Here is a 27052-nt window from a genome sequence, read left to right as displayed (position 1 = left end):
GCCAGAATACTGGAGTGGGAAGTTTTCCCTTCTCCAGGGGATCTTCCCAACCCAGGGATCAAACCCAGGTCTTCCGCATTGCAGGCAGATTCTTTACCAGCTGATTGAAGATAAACCCCAACCTAATTCATAAATTATATCACCTCTATAGAGATCCATTGCCCAACATCTCTTGTATGTAAATCAAAGAATGCTTTATCATTTCACTCAAAAAAATAACAAATAAATGCAAGACATTTTATAATAGAGTATTACTGTATTATTTAATAAAGAACTTAAGAGTATTTGGACTCAGACCTTTTGTTGAATCCTGGTTGTGACACTTGCTAGCTTTAAATCCAAGGGAAAGGCCTTGAACTGATTTCCTTATCTATAAAATGGGATTAAATGTGCTAATATTTATAATTATACCCTGAATCACTCTAGCAATTTCACTGTACCCAAATCGGTATCCTCATTATACCCTGTGTACCTCATTGATGTTTGTTTTCCTAAAGCTATATTTTTTATTGTGTAAATTTTGATCCCCAAGCAGAGAGGCCACTCCAAGGGATGGAGTACTGTTTTCACTTTCCTTATTTTATTTCCTCACCTCCATCATCTATAGTGTACATTTGATTTGCACTGAATACTCAGGATAGCAGGAAAGTTCAACCCCAAGGTGAACATCCACGGCAGAGATAAATTGCTCAGGATCTCTGTTTTACAAGCATCTATTTTGCTTTCATTTCTTTATTCCAGCAAAGTAAATTTTATGTTGCATTTTTAAAAGGAAATATTTAAAACTGGTAAGATGAAATAGAATGATGGGAACAAGTAATTTTAAAATAATGATGGAGAAGAGAAACTTATGTAGATAGAGAACAGACCAATTCTAAAATGCGGCTGCCAAACAGAATCAGGCCCTAAAAAAATTTAAACAGTAGAAATACTTTATTTTAGGTTACTGTTGTTGTTCAGTCACTAAGTCATGTCCAGCTCTTTGCAACCCCGTGGACTGTAGCACACCAAGGTTACCTATCCTTCACAATTTCCCAGAACTTGCTCAAACTCATGTCCATTGAGTCAATGATGCCATCCAACCATCTCATCCTCTATCTCCCACTTCTCCTGACCTCAGTCTTTCCCAGCATCACTGTCTTTCCCAAAGAGTCGACTCTTCACATCTGGTGGCCATCATATAGGAGCTTCAGCATCAGTCCTTCTGATGAATATTCAGGGTTGATTTTCTTTAGGATTGACTCATGTGATCTGCTTGCTGTCTAAGGGACTCTGAACACTTTTCTTTAGCACCGAAACTAAAAAGCATCAACTCTTCAGCATTCAGCCTTTTCTATGGTCCAACTCTCACGTTTGTACATGTTGTTGTTATTCAGTTGCTCAGTCATGTCTGACTCTTTGTGACCCCATGGACTGCAGCACGCCAGGCTTCCCAGTCCACCATCTCCCAGAGCTTGCTCACACTCATGTGTCAGTGATGCCACCCAACCATCTCATTCTCTATCATCCCTTCTTGTCCTACCTTTAATCTTTCCCAGAGTCAAGGTCTTTCTTATGAATTGGCTCTACATATCATGTGGCCAAAGTATTGGAGCTTCAGCTTCAGCATCAATCCTTCCAATGAATAATCAGGGTTGATTTTCTTTAGGATTGACTGGTTTGATCTCATTGCTGTCCAAGGCTCTTCTACCACACCACAGTCAAAAGCATCAGTTCTTTGGTGCTCAGTCTTCCTTATGGTCCAACTCTAACATCCATATATGACAACTGGAAAAACAATAGCTTTGACTAGACAGAACGTGTTGGCAAATTAATGTCTCTGCTTTTTAATACACTGTCTAGTTTTGCCATAGCTTTCCTTCCAAGAAGCAAGCATCTTAATTTCATGGCTTCAGTCACCATCAGCAGTGATTTTGAAGCCCAAGAAAATAAAGTCTCTCAGTGTTTCCGTTGTTTCCCCATCTATTTGCCATGAATAGATCCATGATGGGGCCAGATGCCATGATATTAATTTTTTCAATGTTGAGTTTTAAGCTAGCTTTTTCACTCTCTTCTTTCATCCTCATCAAGAGGCTCTTTGGTTCCTCTTCACTTCCTGCCATTAGAGTGGTATCATCTGTATATCTGAGCCTGTTGATATTTTTCCTGGCAATCTTGATTCCAGCTTATAATTCATCCATCATGGCATTTAAATAAGCAGATTGACAATATGCAGCCTTGACTCCTTTCCCTATTTTGAACCAGTCTGTTGTTCCATGTCTAGTTCTAACGGTTGCTTCTTGACCTGCATACAAGTTTATCAGGAGACAAATAAGGTGGTCTGGTAGTCCCATCTCTCTAAGCAGTTTCCACAATTTGTTGTGATCCACACAGTCAAAGGTTTTAGTGTAATCTGTGAAGCAGAAGTAGATGTTTTTTTCTGGAATTTTCTTGCTTTTTCCGCAATCCAACGAATGTTGACAATTTGATCTCTGATCCCTCTGCCTTTTCTAAATCCACCTTGTACATCTGGCAGTTCCCAGTTCATGTACTATTAAGACCTAGCTTGAAGGATTTTGAGCACTACCTTGCCAGCCTGTGAAAGGAGCACAACTGTACAGTAGTTTGAACATTCTTTGGCATTGTCTTTCTTTGGGATTAGAATGAAAACTGACCTTTTCCAATCCTGTGGTCATTGCTGAGTATTCCAAATTTGCTGGCATATTGAGTGCAGCACCATGTTTTAGGATTTTTAATTGCTTAGCTGGAATTCCATCACTTCCACTAGCTTTGTTCATAGTAATATTTTTTTAAGGCCCACTTGACTTCACATTCTAGGATGGCTGGCTCTAGGTGAGTGATCACACCATCATGGTTATCTGGGTCACTAAGATATTTTTTTGTATAGTTCTTCTGTGTATTCTTGCCACCTCTTCTTAATATCTTGTGCTTCTGTTAGATCCTTGCTGTTTCTGTTCTTTATTGTACCCATCCTTGCATGAAGTGTTCCCTTGGTATCTCCAATTATCTTGCAGAGATTTCTAGTCTTCCCATTCTATTGTTTTTCTCTATTTCTTTGCATTGTTTGCTTAAGAAGGCTTTCTTATCATTCTTTGCTTTTTTCTACAACTCTGTATTCAGTTGGCTATAGCTTTCCCTTTCTTCTTTGTTTCTCTTCTTTTCTCAGCTATTTGTAAGGCCTCCTCAGACAAGCCCTATGCCTTTTTTCATTTCTCTTTCTTTGGGATGATTTTGATCACCACCTCCTGTACAATTAGGTATGTTAAATTATTTATGTATTTTAACAAGAAACCCTCCAGTGTAAAACATAATTTTTAATGGAAAATATCCTAGTCAAGACTGAAATATTGATTTATAGGACATTTATGATATGAGAGCTTCCCTGGTGGCTCAGGCAGTAAAGAGTCTGCCTGCAATGTTGGAGACCTAGGTTCAATCCTTGGATTGGGAAGATCCCCTAGAAAAGGAAATGGCAACCCACTCCAGTATTCTTGCCTAGAGAATTCCATGGACAGAAGAGCCTGGCAAGCTCCAGTCCATGGGGTTGCTGGGTTCGCAAAGAGTCAGACATGACTGAGTGACTAACACTTCAATGATTTATACTAAAATTTGATGATTTGCTTTTTAATAAGAAATCCTTTAAAGCATCTCACTGTAAATAAAACTGACATATAAGGCAAGAATGCTGAGCCTTAGGAGATGTGATATGATATGTTTTAATGGTAATGTTAACTAGTTTTTCTGATCATTTATTGATTCATTCTTTTAACCAACTTCCTCTACATTTAAATATGCATACAAACAAACATAACACAGGTAATGCATATGGGATCCCTTTCAATTTTTTGGGGGGGATCCCTTTCAATTTAAAGGCTGGAGATGGATGCTGGGTACAAAGTAGCTAATAGCAACACACTAAGTGTATTCTATTGAAAAGACCACTGAACTTACCTTTAGAAGCCACGAATATGTCCCCAGTTCTGTCATTGGCTGGCTGTCACATCTACCATGTATGTCTCACACATAGTGGGAAATCAACACATAGGGAAAATTGTTTTTTTAAGGCATTTTTTTTAAAGTATCCAGTTGTACTCTTTATTTCCCTCCCACATTATCATATTTTTCTTGTTCAGTTGTGAACAGTGACTTGTCCAAATTGAGATAAGTCCATTTTTGGAATTGTTGGAAGATCTTGGTTCCTTGTTGTATCACTTACCATCTAGTAGGCTTTAGGTAATTCATCTTTGTGAGCCTTAGCTTTTACATCTATAAAATTATTATTATTATTGATGTAAAAATGATGCATGACAATATTGTGGATGGAATTGACTTCACCAGTTACCAAATAAGTGCTGACTACAAAGATTTTTTTTATTGGAGTATAATCGCTTTACAGTGTTGTTTTAGCTTCTGCTGTGCAGCAGAGTGAGTCAGCTGTATGTATGCATATATTCCCTCCCTCTTGGACCTCCCTCCCATGCCCTCCTCCATCACACCCATCTAAATCATCACAGAGCACCAAGCCAAGCTCCCTGCGCTATACAACAGGTTCTTTCTAGCTATCTGTTTTACACATGGTGGTATATTTATGTAAAACTATCTTCCCAGTTCATTTCACCTCCCCCAACCCCCCGCCCTGTGTCTACACATCCTTTCTCTACATCTGCGTTTCAGTCCCTGCCCTGAAACTAGGTTAATCTGTATCATTTTCTTGTTTTCACATACATGCATTCATATACAGTATTTTTTCTTTCTCATTTACTTCATTTGGTATGATATATTCTAGATCCATCCACATCTCTACAAATGAATCAGTTTTGTTCCTTTTTGTGAATAACATTCCATTTATATATGTATCACACCTTCTTTATCCATTCCTCTGATGATAGACACTTAGATTGTTTCCATATCCTGACAATGGTAAATAATACTGCAGTGAACATTGGAGTGCATGCGTCTTTTTGAATTACGGTTTTCTCAGGGTTTGTGCCCAGTAGTTCTAGGGGCTTCTATGATGGTCCAGTGGGTAAAGAATCTGACAATAATGCAGGAGACACAGGAGATGTGGGTTGGATCCCTGGGTCAGGAAATCCCCTGGAGGAGGCAGTGGCAACCCACTCCAGTATTCTTGCCTGGGAAATCCTATGGACAGAGGAGCCTGGAGGGCTATAGTCCATGGGGTCTCAAAGAGTTGGACATGACTGAGTGACTAACACACACATGATAGTTCTATTTTTAGTTTTTTAAGGAACCTCCATACTGTTCTCTATAGCAGTGGCTGTATCAGTTTGCATTCCCACCAACAGTGCACGAGACTTCTCTTTTCCCTAAACCCTCTCCAGCATTTATTTTTTGTAGATTTTTTGATGATGGCCATTCTGACGAGTGTGGTGTGATACCTCAGTGCAGTTTTGATTTGCACTTCTCTAACAATTAGTGATGTTGAGCGTTTTTGCATGTGACTCTTGGCCATCTGTATGAAGACTACAAAGATTAAAGAAGACATAATTAATTCTGACACAGGGAAGACAGTGAAAATGCTATAAAACCGTATGTTATAAGATTATAGGTGTATAAAAAAAGAGAGAGATGACTTCCTGCTGAGATAATCAGAAAGCAATTTATGGAAGAAGTGGGATTTCCATTGGGTCTTAAAAGATAAATGTGTTTTGATGGCACAAAATTAATAGTGAATGGATAAAGAAGGTTCCAAAACAAGGAATAGTATCTTGTAGAATGGCCCAACTAGTGAAAACCTTAAGTTAGAAGATTGCAAGTATGTGATCAGCCCTTTAAGAATTGGCACAACGTGTGTATCTTGTTAATTGTTTATCTTTGGGACCTAGCACAATGTCTGATGTTATAGTGACTATAGTGACTATATCACTATATATTATAGTGATAATTGAAATTTACTTATTATTTAACAGCCATTTTACTTGTTTTATTTTTTTAATTCTCATAATGGTAATATAAGGCAAATTTTTATTCTCCCCTATTACAGAAGCTTAGGGCTTCCCTTGTGGCTCAGGTGGTAAAGAATCCACCTGCAATGCGAGAGACCTGGGTTCGATCCCTGGGTTTGAATGATCCCCTGGAGAAGGGAACGGCAACCCACTCCAGTATTCTGGCCGAGAGAATTCCATGGACCGTATAGTCCACGGTCTTGCAAAGAGTCGGACACGACTGAGCAACTTTCACTTCACTAAGCTAAAGCTTAGATCAATTAACTTAGCAAGGTTGTATTACTAGTAAGAGGTAGAGCAGAGACTGTAACTTGGGCTTTTAACCATTACACTCTGCTCCCTCCTCAAGTAATAGAGGAGGCTCAGTCTTTGCTTTCATTAATATGAAAATTATATGTCTATGTATAAAATAAATGGGAAAGTGTTTCTGGAATAAAAGAAGGATGGGGGCCGAGCTGTGTAGGACTTTAAAACTTGCCTATGTATAACTCAAACCACTCTGAGAAAGAAACATTTTAGCATCTGATTATAGATGGACTTACAACATCTTTTTTCTTTTTAACTTCTTTCTCTAAGGCTAGTCTGGAGCCATGAATTTTTCATCACAACTGTGACTCTTTACAAGTTATGTGACCTTAAAGAGACAACCTCTCTGGGCCTCAGTTTCCTCATTAGTTAAATTAGGTGACTAGATTTATTTAAAGTTATGGCTTCCCTTGTGGCTCAGCTGGTAAAGATTCTGCCTGCAGTGTGGGAGACCTGGGTTCAATCCCTGGATTGCAAAGATCCCCTGGAGAAGGCAAAGGCTACCCACTCTAGTATTCTGGCCTGGAGAATTCCATGGACTGCGTAGTCCATGGGGTCGCAAAGAGTCGGACATGACTGAACGACTTTCACTTTCATTTTTCAGCTATCTCATCCTCTGACTTTATGATGTTATGACTTGATTCAGTTTCTGCCATATGATCTGTCTATCCTTGAGACAGGATATGTATATTTTTTCAATATACATAAAATACCTTAGAAAATGAATGCCTACCAATATGGGAATGTGTACATGCATGTTATAAAATATTATACAGCTGTTTATAATAATATATTGAATATATGTGTGTAAATACGGGTTTTTATGAACAAGAATCTGGCTTTTTCTTTGTAAATTTCTGTATAGTTTGAATTTGTACTATAAGCATTATTTTTTTGTAATTAATAATAATGTGGGAAGGAAATAATGACCTTAACTCTCAAAAAAGCTTGCTTTTACACCATGTCCACAAAATACTGACCACCCTTCATCTTCCTCCTCTGGTATTACGCCTCTTCCTCTCTTCCCACACAATCTCTATATCCATATACTCTTCATCAGCTAAGCAGATTTTTCATAGTGGTTTATTTAGTATTAGCAAACTATAATGTCCCTTCCCCATACACTTTTCCAAGTACCACAGTTTTATTGTGCTGTCAAATGTGCTTTTTCAAAAAAACCTTCCTCGAACCTACTACCACTCCCGGTCCCCACAGAGAGCCCTCTGCAGTAGTGAACCCCCACTCTAGGAGAGCAATTTATGACATTTCATGTTGCTGGCAAGGTATCACTGGGATCATGTGTGCGTTATGTTTCAAAAGAATATGTCTCTTTAACGTTTTTAGAAGAATGTTAAACTATCCTTTTTAACATTTGACCCACAGAGAAAATCTGGGAATGTTATTGCTATCCAAATCAAATCCTTTTGTGGCTCATGGAACAAAAGAGAGGGGGAAGCAAAACAAAAGAAAAGCAGCCCATCAAATTTTTTTTCAGTACCATTTGGTATATTGAAATCTTCAAGGAAATTAGGGGCAATTTGATTATCAGAGTGTTAGGATGTCAAAGCTAAATGAGAACTTAGAAACCATTCAATCCAACCCCTATATTTTACACACAAACTGAAGCCCAGAGAGGTGAGATTATTTGCATAAGATCCCACAACAAGGTGGTAATAGAATTGGAATTTCACCTCCCAGTACATAACTGCAAATATACAAAGTTCTGGACCCAGATAGACCTGACTTGGGATCTTGAATCCTCCACTTAGTAGTTGTATGACATTTTGATTCTTTGTCTATAAAAGGGGGAATATAATAAAATCTACCTCATGGACTTGCAAAGATTAAATGAAATAGTGCATGTGCGTAGCTTAGTACAATCCTTGCGGCACAGGAAGTCCTCATAAAATATTAGGCTTAGTATCCATTTGGATGTTCTGTCCACTGTGTGTTTTTTCTTTGCGTTTCATCAATTACTTCTGTTTCCAGAGCATTTTATCTTGTTCTTACATTCATGAGGCAAAACACGGCCATCCAAAAGCATCCTCTTACATCACTGTTCTGGTCTTCCCATGTCTTTCATGGCCCAGATGTTCTTAGTCTTCATCTGATTACATCCTACTGTAAAGCTGCCAAGTCACTTCTGTCTTAGAAAAAATAAACATAGCAGGGTCTTTGGAGTGTGGGCCGTGATAGCAGGTTGTCTAGATAGTTTTATTATCCAAATTATCTCTGAACTGACTATTTTTAACCTAGAAATGGCTGTGGAAGGAAGTTAATAATCGTATAGAACTGTGCTTTCCAGCATGGTAGCTTTCCAGCCACTTTCCAACCATGCTTTCCAACTGCTACCCATATGCGGTTAAATTAATTAAAATCAAATAATATTAAAAATTAAGTTTCTCCGACATACAAGTCACATTTCAAGTACTCAGTTGCTACATGTAGCTGCACTTAGTCGTGTCTGACTTTGCAGCCCCATGGACAGTAGCCCACGAGGCTCCTTAGCTAATGGCTATTATACTTAACAATGCAGATTATAGAACAGGTTCTTCATTACAGAAAATTGTATTGATAATACTAATACAGACCGTAATCCTTGAATAAATAAAAGATTGGAGGAAATGTAGTTATTAACCAGTGCCTGCAGATAAAGGCCAGTATGATAAGCACAGAACAAATCTTAAAGAAAAGTGACCTTAGAGGTGCAAAATGATTAAGACCAAATTCATGTGACAGGAAAAATGTGATAATCCTTGAAATCCAATATAATGGACAACAAAAGAAATGATAGTTATCAGAAGATAGTGGGGTTCAAACTCCTCAGGGCTTCAGTTGCATCATGGCCACATGAGGATGTTTTCTATAGTCACTTCCTTACCCAGTATTCTAGGATTGTAATCTTTAAGGGATATTCTTAATAGACAACAGAGACTGTCAAGAAATAGAAAGTCTTGAGATGACTATCCTAGAAAACTGAGATGTCAGCGTAGTAATTTCCTTTTGGGTGTGAGGGGGAGGGCTGGGAAGTGTTCACTTGGGTGTGTTCTAAGAGCAGCTTGGAAGAGAGCTCAGTAAGCACTTTGGTATGCATACATTCAGAGCAGCAAATTCCTTTCTAAAATGATATTAATAATTTTCTTTCTTTTGGAAAAGGCTGAGCTAGTGGAAAGACAGAAATCAGACTAATCCCCTTCTACAGCCCAGATGGAATCCAGTTTTATGTCAGTTAGCTCAGGTCTCCTTCACGTAAGTGGGATCCCTATTGTAATAGAAATACCTCTCCCCTCAGCAGAATACATAATCCAGGTTTTTATTCCAGAGTGCAGAACTACAAACGCAGCACTATCCATCCCTAATAATAGTTCATCCCTAATAGTCCATGACTAGAGTCTCTCCATCCTTAACTTGTGGAGGAGCAGAATGCACTAAACAACTCAACTAAGCTCAGCTGTGCCTGATGTTAAGTCTAAAACTGCGAAGAATATGAGATATTTTCCTACTTAAAAGCTAACAACAACAACAACAAAAAAAGCTAACAAGTTAGCCTGCATAGTTATACAAATACACAGATTTCCAGAAACACCAAATCTTTATATCAGGAAACAGACCTTTTATCTGCTCAAAGAACATCTTGCATTAGTCTTTCATACCACAATTTGTCACATGGTGATGTATTGAGTCAGATGTACTTACATGTGCAGCAGAGTATGCACCAAAGAAAATGAATACTGAAATTATGAAACTTGGAGTTTACACAGGAGTTGCTAACACATATGACCCTCTGAGAGAGAGAGAGAGAAAGAGAAATTTGCTCCAGGCTCTACGAGATAAACTGATCTCCCTCAGGGAGATGAAAGGAGGTCTCTAGCTTCCCTTCACCATCCTGAGATATAAATAATTTGCTCTGTGGTAAAGAAGACTTTAAATCCCTCTGAAACAATACATATTTTCCACCCTCCAAGGCTTCTTTGGCATGCAATAATTCTTTAACCCAAGTTTCCAGAAATTTGTTTTTGGTCATAAGTACTGACCATGCATAAATATGAAAATATTCGTGGAGAATTATTTTCTTTATTATTAAAAAAATTATGTCTTTACCACAGGAATCCATGTTCCTTGCTTAAAAAAAGCAAATACTAAAGAAGTATAAGGAATAAAAAGTTAAATTTTTCTTTTCCACCCTCTCCATCACTATGTCTCTCCCAGATATAAAATTATTAATAAATATTTGTTTATTCTTTCAGAACTTTTTATTCGTGATTGCATATATGTAGATTTCTCATACACAAATGGAATCATGTTACATTTTTCTACAACTTGATTTTTGTAACCAAATACTGGAATTTAGAATCTTACTATGCCAGTTTATTTTATTTATTCCAATCTTTTCATTAGTACCTAGTAAAGCAGTGTGTGCATATATCATATATTTATAATGTATTATAAGTATATAATTATATGATAAAATTTATATATATTTATTGACTTATAAAACAATTTATAAATATATATATATATTTAGTCATCCACCTATTGATGAACATTTAGATTATTTTCAACTTGTCATTGTTACCAGTAATGCTGGCAGGGAACTTTCCGGTATGTATAACTTTGTGTGTGAATATGTGCTTGTGAATATTTTCTTAACGACTGATTTCTAATAACAAAATTTCTGAGTTTGGTGATAAAGCAATTCAATATATTCTGCTAAACTGACCCCTTAAAAGGGCAACAGATAGAGGGAAAGATTCTAGGAAGACAAGTGAGGAGTGAGCACCAGAAATCTGTCTTCACACATAGGCAACTGAACTAGCAGAATTTGTCTAATATAACTGTTTTGGAACTCTGGAACCTATTGAACATTTGTAGTTTCCAGGGGAGGACTTGGGCAGCAAATTGCAGTTAGTTTCCATCAGTTTAAGATCTTGCCTCAGAAGAGGCTATACATTCTGCCCACCCTTTCTCTGCACCATCAGCCTCATGGCAGGCAACTGGGTATGTGTACCTGGAGCCCCTTGCAGGAACTGTGGTAGATAATAAGGATCCTGTTATCCAAATATTGAAGATCTGTGTTCTGACTGCTGATTGCTGCTTCTGATCATAGAGGTGCAGACACAGAGGCAGACAGCTATTTTGTAAGCCCCACTTTGTTACAAGCCCCTCCCTCTCCAAATGAAGTTATTTACAGAGGATTGAAAAGAGCTGGTACATTTTTTCCACCTTTTTTTTCCCCCTTTGGAAGCCTGACATTAAAGACTAGGAATATTCAAAAGCAACTGCATACACAGGAGAAATTAGAAAGTCACTGCACATGCTTAGGGAACTGTGCAGGCTCAGAAAAGGCCTCAGAAAACTTAAGTTTACTTCTAAGGGGTCAGTCCTGGTCATACCCAGATCAGGACTCATTATATTCAATCTATCAATATCCAGAGACAAAGAGAGCCTTGAAAGCAGCAAGAGAGAAGTGACTTCTTACACACAAGAGACCCTCAATTAGATTGCCAACATTTCTCATCAGAAACTTTGGTACCTAGAAAGCAGCAGGTCAATATATTCCGAGTTAAAAGGAAGAAAAAAAAAATTATTTATCTGGCAAAACTGAGCTTCGAAAGTAAGGAACAAATTGACATATTCCCAGATAAATGAAAAATAGTTCATTAGACTTGCCCTTAATACTAAGCAGAGTCTTGCCGGTTGAAATGAAAGAACATCAGACAGTAACTCAAAGCCATATGAAGAAATAAAGACCTCAGTATAGATAATTATAAAAGCTAGTATTATTGTAAAAATACTTATAAATCCACACATTATAAAAATTATTATAAAATCCACATTCTGTTGTCAATATGATTTAAGAGACTATTACATTAAAAAGTATTAGTCTAAAAGCTCCTATTATAACTTTGGTTAGTAACCACATTTTGTTACTACATGATTTGAGAGACTTAATGTGTTATAAAAACAATTATTAAGCTTAGGTTTTTGGACACAGTACATAAAGATGTTTTCTTACGCTGAAAAATCAGCTGATAACCCTATGGGGATTCCCTTGTATGTTATTTGTTGCTTTTCCCTTGTTTTTAATATTTTTAATTTGGGTTTAATTTTTTTCAGTTTGATTAATACGTGTCTTGGCTTGTTCCTCCTTGAGTTTATTCTGTATGGGCCTGTCTGTATTTCCTGGACTCTGGTAACTGTTTCCTTTTATATATTAGGTAAATTTTTGGTTATAATCTTTTCATTTTCTCAGCCCTTTTCCCTTTCTCTTTTTCTTCTGGGACTCCTATAACATGAATGATGTTGCATTTAATGTTGTCTCAGAGTTCTCTGAAGCTCTCCTCATTTCTTTTCATTCTTTCTTTATTCTGTTATATGGCAGTGATTTCCACCACTCGGTCTTCAAGCTCACTTATTCCTTTTTCTGCCTCAGTTATTCTGCAGTGTTTGTGTGTGTGTTAGTCGCTCAGTCATGTCTGTTTGCTATCCCATGGGTGTAGCCCACCAGGCTCCTCCATCCATGGGATTTTCCAGGCAAGAATACTGGAGTGGGTTGCCATTTCCTTGTCCAGTGAATCTTCCTGACTCAGGGATGGAACCCGGGTCTCCTGTGGTGCAGGCAGACTCTTTGCCACCTGAGCCACCAGGAAGGCCCTGCTATAGTTTCTCTCTGGTTTAATTTTTCATTGCAGTTATTATGCTTTTCCTCTCTATTTTTTCTTTAAGTCTTTTATCTCTTTTTATCAAACATTTTCTGTATTGTCTTTGTCTTGCCTCCATTCTTTTATTGAGATCTTGAATCATCTTTAATATGATTACTCTGAATTCTTTTTCAGGTAGATTGCCTTTCTCCTCTTAATTGTTCTTGTGTGTTTCTCATTCCTTCATCTGGGCCATATTTTTCTGTTATCTCGTTTTGTCTAACTTTCTGTGTTTGTGGTATTTTTTTTCTGCAGGCTGCAGGATTGTCATTCCTCTTGCTTTTGGTGTCTGCTCCCTACTGAGTGAGATTGGTCCAGGGGCTTGTGTAGGCATACTGGTTGGAGGGACTGGTGACTGGCCTCTGGTGCATGGAATTTAGCCTTGTTCCTCTGCTAGGCAGAGGTATGTTTATAGGTGCCTGTGAGCTCAGTGTGGCTTTAAGCACCCTGTCTGCTGATGGGTGGGTCTGTGTTCCTATGCTGCTGGTTGTTTGGCCTAAGGTTTTCCAGGACTGGATCCTGCAGGTTATTGTGGGGGACAGGTCTTGGTGCTGAAATGCTGACTTCTGGAGAGCTCACACCGATCAATATTCCTTGGGATCTCTGCTACTATTGTCCTTACCCCCAGAGTGATCTACAGCCTACCCTTGCCTCCCCAGTGGGCCTTCCAAGACTGTCTGATATTTTGTGACAGAGTCTGGTTCCTCTGGAGTCTGGGCTGTCCCAAAGGTTGTATTGAGCTGCTAGTGGGTAGGACCAGGGCCCAGCTGGTCCCAAGGTAGCTTTAGATTTGTGCTGTCAGACTAGTTCTTCAGACTGCAGGTTTGTCTATATTCCCCCAAGTGAGCTGCAGCTATCCATCACCTCTCCAAGAGCCTTTCCAACACTAGCAGATAGTCCTGGTCCAGGCTCCTATCTAATTACTGCCTTTGCCTTGGGTCCAGGTGCATGTAAGATTTTGTGTGTACTCTTTAAGAGTGAAGGTTCTAAAAAAAAAAAAAAAAAGAGTGAAGGTTCTTCCCTCCTTCACCCCCAGTGGAGCTTCTACAGTTAAGCCCTGCTGGCCTTCAACATGCTCTGGGGGTTCATTCCCCTGGTGATGGACTCCCAGGCAGGGGAACTTGACATGGGCCGATAACTCTTTTCTGTGGGAAAACCTCTGCAATATAGTTGTTCTTCCTGTGGATCATTCACCTGGGGGTATGAGATTTGATTATATCATGAATCTGCCACTCCTACCCATCTCCTTGTGGTTCTTTTGTCTTTAGTTGTAAAATATCTTTTCTGGTAGGTTCCACTGTTTTTCATCAATGGTTGTTCTGCTGATCATTGTGATTTCGATGTGTTCATGAGAGGAGATGAGCTCAGGGTCTTTGTACTCCACCATTTTGTTTGCTTCTCAGGTTTCTATGTTATTAAAATTAATCAGGTGTAAATTAGATTTAGAGTGTATAAGTTTAACCACAAATTAAATAGTTATAGAATATACACAAAAGGAAATACAATAAAAATATTGAACTATAAAAAATATCTGCTAAATATAAGATAGTAATACAGGAAATGAGGACAAAGAAACTGTAAGTCATACAGAAACAGAATGACAGAAGTTCCACCTCATTAATCATGACTGACTTTTCATCAAAAAAAGCAACCCAAATAAAATCATAAATGAAAGACAAGCTACAACTGACACAGAAATACAAAAGATCGTAAGAGGCTACTATGAAGAGGTATATGCCAATGAATTGGACAACCTGGAAGAAACAGGTAAATTCCTAGAAACATACAATCTTCTAAGACTTAATCAGGAGAAACAGAAAATCTGAACAAACTGCTCACTAGTAATAAAATTGAACCAGTGGTCTTCCCTGATGGCTCACACAGTAAAAAAATTTACCTGCAATGTGGGAGACCTGGGTTCAATCCTAGGTTGGGGAGATCCCTTGGAGGAGGGCATGGCAACCCACTCTAGTATTCTTACCTGGAGAATCCCTGTAGACAGAGGAGACTGGTGGGCTACAGTCCATGGGGTCACAGAGAGTCGGACACTGCTGAGTGACTAAATACAGCACAGTAATTTAAAAACTCCCAACAAACAAAAATCTTGGGCCAGATGATTTCACAGGTGAATTCTACCAAACATTTAAAGGAAAGTTAATACCTTTCTTTCTTAAACTATTCCAAAACATGGAAGAGGAGAAAACACTTTCTTTCTATGAGGCCAGTAATACCCTGATATGAAACTCAGATAAGTGAAAGTCACTCAGTCATATCTGACTCTTTGTGACCCCATGGACTATACAGTCCATGGAATTCTCCAGGCCAGAATACTGGAGTGGGTAGCCTTTCCCTTCTCCAGAGAATCTTCCCAACCCAGGAATCAAACTGGGGTCTCCTGCATTTCAGGCAGATTCTTTACCAACTGAGCTACCAGGGAAGCCCTGATAAACCCAGATAAAGATATTGCAAAAAAAGAAAATATACATCAATATCCCTGATAAACGTATGTAGATATTCTCAAGAAACATTAGCAATCCTAATTCAATAATTCATTAAAGGAATCATATATGATGATCAGGTGGGATTTATTCCAAGGATGCAAGGATATTTCAATATTCAAAAGTCAATCAACATGGTACACAACAGTAAGAAAAAAGTATAAAATAATTCAGTCATTTCAATAGATGCAGATGTAGACAAAATTCAAGATCTATTTCTGATAAAACTCTCAACAAAGTGGGTGGAGAAGGAACATACCTCAATGTAATAAAGGCCATATATGACAGACTTAGAGCCAACATCCTACTCAGTGGTGAAAAGCTGAAAGCATTTCCTCTAATGTCGGGAGCAAAACACAGATGACTACTATCACCACTTTTATTCCACACAATATTGAACGTCCTAGCCACAGCAATCACATAAGGAAAACAAGTAAAATTATCTCTGTGAATGTAGAACACAGGGAACTCTACTCAATACTCTGTAATGACCTATATGGGAAAATAATCTGAAAATGAGTGGATGTCTGTATATGTATAATTCGCTGAAACTAACATAATATTGTAAATCATACATATTGTAAATCATATATATTGTCATAACATACATACTATGCTCTAATAAATACTAATTTTAAAAATTATCTTTAGATGGGTCTTCTAGAACTAATAAACTAAGTAAAGTATCCAGATAAACCATCAATACACAAAAATCAGTTGCATTTTTACATGATAATAAATAATCTAAAAAGGAAATTAAGAAAATAATTCTATTTACAATAGCATCAAAAAATAATAAAATGCTTAGAAATTAAGTTTACCAAGGAAATAAAGGACTTGTACAATATTAACTTCAAAACATTGCTGAAAATATTAAAGAAGGCATAAATTAAATGATGGATATCTATTTTCATGGTTTTGAAAACTTTATATCATTAAGTTTTCTATATTATCAAAGCAATCTATAGATTCAGTGCAATTCCTGTTTAAATTCCCATGACATTCTTTGCAGAAATAGAAAAACCCATCCTAAAATTCATATGGATCTCAAGTGACATGAAATAGTGAAAATAATCTTTCAAAAGAAGAACAAAGCTGAAGGACTCAATGTTCTAATTTCAAAACTTATAACAAAGCTACAATAATCAAAAGTGTGTCGGCATGTTCTTGCCATAAAGACAAACATATAGACCAATGGAATAGAATAGAGAGCTCAAATATAACCCTCATGGATATGGTCAAGTGACTTTTGACAATAGTGCCAAGACCATTCAATGGGGAAAAGATAATCTTTTCAACAACTGGTGCTGGGACATCTGGATATCCTTACATTAAAGAATAAAGCTGGACCTCACACTGCATGCTAAAATTAAATAGAGAAATAACTATGAAAGCTAAAGCTCTTAGAAGAAAACATAGGACACAAGTTTTGTAACATTGAATTTGGCAGTTATTTCTTACATATAGATATAGCACCAAAGGCATAGGCAACAAAAAATTAAAAATTAGACATCCTGCAAATTAAAAACTTCTATGTTCAAAGGACACTGTCAACAGAGTTAAAGGAATAAAATATTTGAAAACCAAATATGTGATAAGATATTCATATCCAGAATATGTAGAGAACTCCTAAAATGTCATAGCAGTGAAAACTAATAAACCAATTCAAAAATAAGCACAGGACTTGCACAGACTTCTTCAAAGAATATACATGAGTAGCCAGTAAGCACACTGAAAAGACACTCAACATCACTAACTACTAGGGAGATGCATATCAAAATCACAGTGAGATATCACCTCACACCCATTAGGATGGTTACTTGTCACAAAAAGAAAATAGTAGGTACTGGTGAAGATGGGGAGAAACTGGACCCTTGTGGTCTGTTGGTGGGAATATAAAATGGAATAGGAAAACAGTATGGTGGTTCCACAAAAAAAATAAATTTATCATATTATCCATTGATTTCACTTATGTGTATATACCCAAAAGAATTGAAAGCAGTGTTTTGAAGATACATATGTATACCTATATTTATAACAGCCTTATTGACAGTATTTTAAATCTGAAAGCAGTCGGTGTCCATCAACATATTAATAAGCAAAATGTGGTATTTGCATACAATGGAATATTACTCAGGTTAAGGAAAGGAAAAGAAATTCTGATACATGCTACAGTTTGCATAAACCTTGAGGACATTTTGCTCAGGGAAGTAAGTCACAGAAAGGTAAATACTATATGATTCTATTTATATGAGGGATCTAGAATACTTAGAGGGCTTCCCAGGTGGTGCTAGTGGTAAAGAATCTGCCTGCAGTGCAGGAGACTCAAACAGAATTGGGTTCAGTCCCTGGGTTGGGGAGATCCTCTGGAGGAGGAAATGGCAACCCACTCCAGTATTCTTACCTGGAGAATCCCATGGACAGAGCCTGGCGGGCTACAGTCCATGGGGTCGCAAAGAATCGGACATGACTGAAGTGACTTAGCACACACAGAATACTCAGAATCAGGAACAGAAAGAATAGTGGTTGCCAGAGACTAGGGGTGGGGAGAATGAAGTGTTATTGTTTAATGGGTATAATTTTCAGTTTTGCAAGATGAGAAGAGTTCTGGAGATAGATGGTCGTGATGGTTATAAAACAAATGCACTTAACTACTACTGAGCTATAAAAAAATTAAAAATCATTAACATGCTAAATTTTATTTTATACATATTTTACCACAATAATAACATCACTAATTTTTATAGAAAAAATCAAAACTATAATAACATAGTACCTCATGCCAGTCAGAATAGCCATCATCCAAAAAAAAATCTACAAACAATAAATGTTGGAGAGGATGTGGAAAAAAGGGAACCCTCTTGCACTGTTGGTGGGAATGTAAATTGATATAGCCACTGTGGAGAAGAGTATGGAGATTCCTTAAAAAACTAAAAATAGAAATACCATATGACCCAGTGATTCCACCAGTAGGCATAGACCAGAGAAAACCATTATTTGAGACAGACATATTTTCACTGCAGCACTATTTACAATAGCCAGGACATGGAAACAACCTAAGTGTGCATTGATAGATGAATGTATAAAGAAGTTGTGGTACGTATATATAACAAAATATTACTCAGCCATAAAAAGGAATGAAATTGGATCATTTGTAGAGATGTGGATGGACCTAGAGTCTGTCATACAGAGTGAAGTAAGTCAGAAAGGGAAAAACAAATATTGTATATTAACACTTGCACGTGGAATCTAGAAAAATGCTACAGATGAACCTATTTGCAGCATAGGAAGAGAGATGCAGACGTAGAGAATAGAAAGGTGGACACGGGAGGAAGGGGAGGATCTACAGATTGGGGGAGTAGCATTGACATATATACACTACTATGTTTAAAATAGATAGCTAATGGGAACCTGTGGTATAGCACAGGTATAGCTAACTTTGTGCACTGTGATGCTCTAGAGGGAGAGGGGTGGGTTGGGGGGCAGTGGGAGGGAAGTCCAAGAGGGAGGGGATATATGTATACATACAGCTGATTCACTTTGTTGTACAGGAGAAACTAACATGACGTTGTAAAGTGATTGTCAGTCAGTTCAGTCGCTCAGTCATGTCTGACTCTTTGAGACCCCATGCACTGCAGTACGCTGGACTTCCCTGTCCATCACCAACTCCCAGAGCTTGCTCAAACTCATGTCCATCGAGCCAGTGGTGCCATCCAGCCATCTCATTCTCTGTTGTCCCCTTCTGCTCCTGTCTTCAATCTTGCCCAGCATCAGGGTCTTTTCCAATCAGCCAGTTCTTTGCATCAGGTGGCCAAAGTATTGGAGTTTCAGCTTCAGCATCAGTCTTTCCAATGAGTATTCAGGACTGATTTCCTTTAGAATTGACTGGTTGGATCTCCTTGTGTCCAAGGGACTCTCAAGAGTGTTCTCCAACACCACAGTTCAAAAGAATCAATTCTTCGGCACTCAGCTTTCTTTAGAGTCCAACTCTCACATCTGCGGATCTGGAAAAACCACAGCTTTGACTTGATAGACTTTTGTCGGCAAAATAATGTCTCTGCTTTTTAATACGCTGTCTAGATTGGTCATAACTTTTCTTCCAAGAAGTAAGTGTCTTTTAATTTCATGGCTGCAGTCACCATCTGCAGTGATTTTGGAGCCCTTAGAAATAAAATCTGTCACTGTTTCCATTGTTTCCTCATCTATTTGCCATGAAGTGATGGAACCAGATACCATGATCTTAGTTTATACTCCCCCCCCTTAAAAAAAAACCCATGTGATTGGTTCTCCCCTACTTACCTCCGAGTTTGTACTAACCATAAGGAACAGCATATCTGAGTATTTAAATAAATAATATAGTGAATCAGAGCTTATAGAACAAATACCACCTTCCCCCCTAATTAAAATGGCCTAATGGTTATTATAATAATCATTGAATTCTTACATTGAATCCTAAGTAATTAAATTTGTGGATATTGCTATATGACATATTTTCTCATACTCAGCTTTCCTGGGAATATCTGAAATAACAGATTTCTTAGGCTCTCTTTGGATTGCAAATGATGGGAACTTGACTCAAAGCAGCTTAAGTCAAAAAAGGGAACTTATTGACTCAGTTGTGAAGGCCAGGACAAATTTTGGCATTGGCTTATTCCTGTGATATAAATACTGCTTCATAATCAATTTCAAGCTACTAATGTGACATTACCAATTGTAAAGCTGGGAAGAAAAGTGCACAGTTCACTTTTGAGAACCATTTTGAACCAAGTCCAGCACACTTCTGCCTATATGCTAAGAAGGTGATGTGTGCCAAAGCTATAGAGACAAGTAGAACACGGTCCCTCTCCTGACACAGGGAATGAGAAAGGAAGAAGGGGCCTCTTAACATTTATGAAAACATTCGTTGAGAGTGTGCCAGATGCTCGGCCCTCCATTCCGTTCTCTATTTGTTACTGTAGCTTAGTCTCTGAATCTAGACTGCTTGACTTTAAACAGCATTATTATAATTTGTTTAGTGTTTTACTTTGAGGAAGTTACTTGACTTTTCTGTATCTCAGTTCCCTAATCTGTAGAAAGGAGGTAGTAATAACATTTGCCTTGTAAAACTATTTTGGGAATGAAACAAATTGATACATGTAAAACATTTAGAATAAGTTTCTTATTCATGCGGAGTGCTCATCATGGGTTCACTGTCATAATTATTATCGTCACTTTCTAGTCCTAACTATGCCCTTTGATAAATATGTATTATTATCTTCGGTGAAGAAACTGAGGGGGTAAGGGGCATGTCCAAATACAAATATACTGCAATTAAGCTGATATTTGACCTTGAGTCTGTAAATTCTAATCCACCTGCTAAGCAGGAGATACAAGAGACTCAGGTTTGATCCCTGGGTTGGGAAGATCCCCTGGAGAAGGAAATGGCAACCCGCTCTGGCATTCTTCCCTGAAAAATCACATGGACAGAGGAGCATGGTGGGCTGCAGTCCATGGGGCTGTAAAGAATCAGACACAACTGAGCGCCAGTACTGTAAGTTCCAAGTCTCATACTTGCTTACATACCACACTAATAACAACAGCACTAATTATCATATGCTCCTTCTGAACCAGGAGCTTTAAACATATTTTTTAATGTATTCTTCACAATGGTACAATCGATTGGGATTTTGTATTTCCATTTTACGGATAAGGAAACTGAGGGTCAGAAGAGTTAACTAATTTTGAGGGGGCAACTTTTTAGAATGTCATTTTTCTAATTTTTCTAATTGAAGTGTAGTTGATTTAGAATGCTATGTTAGTGTTCGGGTATTCTCTCTGGTTTACAGCTGAAAGAACGGATGCTTAAAGATGTTAAATAAACTGGCCAAGGTAGGTACACAGTTAATTAGCACTTAGCAAAGCTGGAATTGGAATCCACGCCTCTGACATTAGATCCAGGATTTCCAACTCACCAGATTCTACCATAAGGTATATTCAAACAAAAGCCAGTAGACATTTATAGGGCTCTTGTAGGAAAAAGTTCTGAATTACATAGGAAGCTGGATTTGTTGATTTATCACTTCTCTTCAAATACTTAATGTTCTTTGATTCTATGATGATCACCTTAAAATGCAGCTAATGGGCTTTGACAGTGAATAGCACTTGGTAACCTCAGCATATTCATCTGCATAGTAGAAATAAAGATACAGATCTGATTGACTTGTTTTCAGCATTAAATAAGATGGTATGTCAGCTGCCTAATACAGTGTTTGTGATATAGGAGATATTGAATATTGTTACTTTTGATAATAATAAAAGCAAAAAACTTGGGTGAAAGAAAAACCCTGGAGTTTGAAAGTGAAATAACTTCTCCTTCTCCCTATTTCCATGGAAAGTACCAGTTCTCTAGTTGGAAGAAGAGAATTAGACTCACTGTCACTTCTGTACTTCCCTTGCTGATGGGAGGCAGGTCACTGAATCTTGTTTTGAAGTTGAGAGAGTTAGGCTCTGAGAGTGACAGAAACAAAACCAGAAACAAGATGTCCTGGTTTTCACTTAACACTTCTGCCTCCTTACTTTTAAATGGAACTAATTTTTCGTAACTTCCAATCAAACCTTTCCTGGCCCTTCTCTTCTAGTCAGCCAGGTGACCTGATACTTTAGGGGACTGGAAAGAGACTCCATCTTTCAGAGAAGGTCTCTCTGGTCAATGCAGCATTATCCATAAAACATCTCCACATGGAGAGGAGGGAGAAGAATAACGTTTTATCTCCTGACAGTAAAGTCAGACAGAGGGTTTCATGGGAGAGGATATGGTTTTAATAAGCTGAGGTTGCATGTGGGAGCCTCCTGGCTCCTCTCCTTCACCTTTTCTTATGCCAGAATCTTATTCCAAAAAGGCTGAACCAGGCCAGTGATAGAATTATATACAGTGCAATACTTGCTCCTGGGGTTAACTTCATAACCTCTAGAATGGTGTGGGTCTCATAGCAGACACCCAATAAACACATGCTGAGTGACTGATAAAACCTAAGTGTATAATGGAAAACTTTACACACATGCTCACAAATTTACAGGCCTCTGGTATGAGGCATCTGTCTTCAGATACTTTCTCCACTGAATCCCCTTTCTTGGTTTTTCTTTCACTTCTTGATTCATTTGGTTTGTCCCCTCTCATCTTCACATACAAGCACATACATACACATCAAGATAAAAAAGGTGTAGAGGTGTGAATTTTACTTATACTAAAAGCAAACTACAGACTGTATAAGGTTTCACACCAAAATTGCCTATTCTGCTGCTAGTTCCGTTTTTATAAAAATGTTAGCAAGGCTAGACGGAATTTAGTCTATTATCTAGACAATTTAATATTCTGTATCATTTTAGAAAGAGTTGTTGAGGCATACTAGCTATTCAGACATAAGTGAAGCATGCAGAGTATCAGATTATAAGACCAGAAGTTAAATAGAGGGGAAAATGGGGAGAAAATATGAAATGACCAGGGATGTTGGCAAGATACACTGAGGGCAGAATGAGGCAGAAGCAACAGAGAGAGAAGTTAGGAAAGCTAGCTGCCATTGATAAAAACAATGTGATCTGATATACAAGGCAAGAGACCCACCATGTACTGGGTTAGCCCAAAAGTTCATTCCGTTTTTTCCATAAGATGTTATGGAGACATAACATCTTATGGAAAAATGCAAGCAGATTTTTTGGCAAATCCAGTATTTTATGTCACAGTGAATATATGTACCCAGAAGACATGAGGATGTGGTGGAGGGTATCTAAGATAATGTAAAAGGATATGTACTAGCAGGGGATAAACAGGAATAGGGAATCCTATATGTGTAACAGTGAGGAGTCCAGATAGGTAGGAACTTGGAAATCTGCCAATGGATAAGTAACTGCTCTTAGCTACAGACACTGGCATGTCTTGTGGGGCTGACTGATAAGGGCAGGACATGCCTCAAACTCAGCAGAAAGTGCAGTGTAGTTGATTATAAATATAGCTTTTTAGCAGTGTAAACTTTGCAGTTCATCCCATCAAGATGTCAAATCTATACTCGACCCATTGATTGTCAATCTGTTTGACTACTTATCTTATTTTGTCCAACATGTTGCAAGTAGATACTTGAAAATAACTTAATCACTAGGACTTGTCTTCTCTCCTGCTGTTTTTGGTACCCCAACCATCACCACCGTTTGAAGATTCCCAGGCTAACCCACTGAATGATGTATGTCCTAAACCAGCATACTTCTGCCTGCCATTAGTAGTAGAATCATGTAACTGATCAGTGACTGTCTAAACACATGAATAGGCCTGGTCAAAACCAGCAGAAGAACCACCCAGCCAAGCCAAGTCCAAACTGCCAACACACAGAATTCCATGCTAAATTAATGATCATTGTTTTAAGCCGCTAAGTTTGTGAGTGGTTTGTTATACATAAAAAATAACTGGTATCTAGGGCTTCCCTGGTGGCTCAGTCTGTAAAGAAACCGCCTGCAATGCAGGAGAAGCTGGTTCAATCCCTGGATCAGAAAGATCCCCTGGAGAAGGAAATGGTAACCCACTCAAGTATTCTTGCCTAGGAAGTCCCTTGGTCAGAGGAGCCTGGCAAGCTATAGTCCATGAAGTGGCAAGAGTTGAACACAAATTAGCAACTAAATCACCACATGCAAGGGTATCAGATGGCTCATTAATCCAACTACTTGGGAATAAGAATTCAGTAAACAGAAGACCTCAGCTTTGGGAACAAACCAAGAGTCCAGTAAAAAGAACTTGAATAAATAGGAGGACAGCATCTTAGAAGCAAGAGCAAATCTGTCAGATGTTGGGACCTCACAGTTGGGCTGGGCAGCCTTAAAAGGGAACATGTTTTAACATCATAATGTGTACTAAAATTTGCTAAGTACCTCCAGGGTCAGGTCAGGATTATTGCTAGGGACCTTGATTTTAAAATTTCCAGCCCATCTGTTTTGTTCCTATTATACACAGGAGTGGAGGAGCTATTTCCAAGCTTTTCAGATTGCAAACTGCAGTTTGCTTTTCTTACTCTCTCACCTGACAACTTGTCTCCCATGTCATAAAGAAAATAGAAACAACCAAATGAGAACTCAGTGTTCTGCCACAAAAGGTACAGACTTAAGCAACTTCATCCAGATTTGATTCCATCTCCCCAATATGATGGAAGCAATGTCCTCCTCATGCCTAAGATTCCTCATTTTATCCCTGCTCCAGATCAACCTAGAGGATTTCTATCACTTATCTCCTCACTTTTATATCTTCACTATCTTTCCTTTTACTCAGTTTTTCCCATCAGAATGGAAATATTCCAATAATTTCCACTGAAAAAAACCTCCTTTGTCCCACTCTGTTCTTGTGACCACCCTATTTCTTTCTTCCCCTTTACTTTCGAACTTTGGGGCACAGTTATACGTACTTATTGCTCCTATGTCCTTCTCTCATTTAGCTTTTAAGTTGGTTTGATTTTTTTTGCTTCTCCCCTCAACAGCCCATGAAATTACTCTCATTCAAAGCTGGGTACTAAACTGCACCTGAAATATCCAATGACATTCACCTTGTTCTTCTTGATTACGTGTGAAAGTTACGATAATTTGTCAGATATCCTGGTTTCTCTTAGGACACTATCCTAGAAGTGATCTACAACTTCTTCAAGCTATAGGATGTCTGCTCAGTCAGTTATTTGTTAGGAATTATCATCCTTGGTTTAAGAATTGAAAAGGACAGACTGTAAGACTACAGCTGGATTCTGGTTCATGAGGGATCTATATAATTGTTGTTCAGTCGCTAAGTTATGTCTGACTCTTTGTAACTCTATGAACTGAAGCACACCAGGCTTCTCTGACCATCACTATCTCCCTGAGTTTCCTCGAACTCATGTCCATTGAGTCAGTGATGCTATCCAACCATCTCATTCTGTGTCGTCCCTTCTCCTTTTGCCCTCAGTTTTTCCCACTATCAGGGTCTTTTCCAATGAGTCAGCTCTTCGCATCAGATAGCCAGAGTATAGCTTCAGCTTCTGCGTCAGTTCTTCCAATGCATATTCAGGGTTGATTTCTTTTGGGATTGACTGGGTTGATCTCCTTGCTGTCCAAGAGACTCTCAAGAGTCATCTCCAGCAACAGTTTGAAAGCATCAATTTTTCAACACTCATCCTTTTTTGTGGTCCAACTCTCACATCCGTACATGACTACTGGAAAAACCATAGCTTTGACAATCTATATAATATTGAAGTTCTTTATGTCTGAGAAGTCATAGCCAGAGGTCCCAGACTGTAAAGAACACCATATTAAAACCACTAGTCCAAATATAACCCATGGGCCTAAAGTCCAGATCAGTAGATGTGGGAGAAGAAAGAGAAAGCTGCAGCCTAAGTTTTGTGTCTTAGAGTTAATCACATCTGGAAAGGGTCATGCAATAGTTTTTTCCACTGGGATGTGGAACCTTGCAGGTGCAAACACTTATACATGTCCAGTTTTACTTGCCACCTTGCTGGTGCCAGTCTGTTCTGTTTACACAAGTTCTTGCCACTGGCCTTCTGGTTTATTCTAGAGAAAACTTACTTACAATCAAAACTAGCAGCAAGAGAGAAATGAAAACTGGTGGAGGGAGAATCTTGTTTCTTGTTTCTGCATTTCATGAAAATGTGTATCTGGAGAATGGAATGGCTACAGACTGCTAATAAAGTATATCCAGAAACAAATATGCCTAAATACTTAAAGTAGTATTCACAAAAAAGGAAACAGGCAAGGTACTCTAAAAACTATTTAAACAGGGAAAAATTCAGAAATTAATATGTAAATAGGTAGAAGTAAACATGTAAGATAAATGAGTAAATGTAATGCACTGCTATTACCTAATAAAAGAAAAAGTCTGTCCAACTGAATGACAAAGCAAAACTCATAATTATATTAAATTCAAGGCATACACCTAAAATAAAGTTACTGGAAAACATAATCAAAGACTGTAAATATATACTAGTTAGAAACAAGGAAAAGATTAGACTTCCCTAGTGGCTCAGTGGTAAAGAATCTGTCTGCCAGTGTAGGAGGGACGGGTCTGATCCTTGATCCAGGAAGATCCCACATGCTGTGGAACAACTAAGCCTAGTATGCTACAGTTACTGAGTCTGTGCTCTAGAGCCCGGGAGCCAAAACTGCTAAGCCCATGCACCACAACTACTGCAGCCTGTGCACCCTAGAGCCCATACTCTTCAACAAGGGAAGCCACCACAATGAAAAGCTCATGACCGCAGCTAGAGAGTAGACGCCACTTGCTACAACTAGAGAAAAGCCCTTGCAGTGAAGACAGACAAAAATAAATAAAATTATAAAAAGAAAAAGAAGATTAAGGTCTAATTTTAACATGATTAAATTCAACTTAAAAAATTAGAATACAAAGAGTACTTCATAACATTAAATGTTCTATTAACTATAAAAATAAAATTATTACAGTTATAATAAATAAAATATCAATATCTTAAAGCAAAAACCATAGAAGATAAAAAGAGGAAATGAGTAGAAACAAACTAGTAAAGAGACTGATTAAGCCATCTATTTAACTCTCTCACTGTGACAGAGC

The 27052-nt window shown here is 38.0% G+C and overlaps 1 long non-coding RNA gene across 13 annotated transcripts in view; it reads left to right on the top strand.

Moving 5' to 3' along the window:
- LOC145507104 (uncharacterized) overlaps positions 1 to 27052 on the top strand; it is a 228230-nt gene that overhangs the window by 106405 nt on the left and 94773 nt on the right. The window lies entirely within an intron of this gene.

The sequence above is a fragment of the Giraffa tippelskirchi genome, chromosome 5 (genome assembly GCF_054371585.1).
Source record: "Giraffa tippelskirchi isolate mGirTip1 chromosome 5, T2T-mGirTip1v1.2.pri, whole genome shotgun sequence".
Taxonomy (NCBI): Eukaryota; Metazoa; Chordata; class Mammalia; order Artiodactyla; family Giraffidae; genus Giraffa; species Giraffa tippelskirchi.
This window is presented reverse-complemented; position numbering and strand designations above follow the sequence as displayed.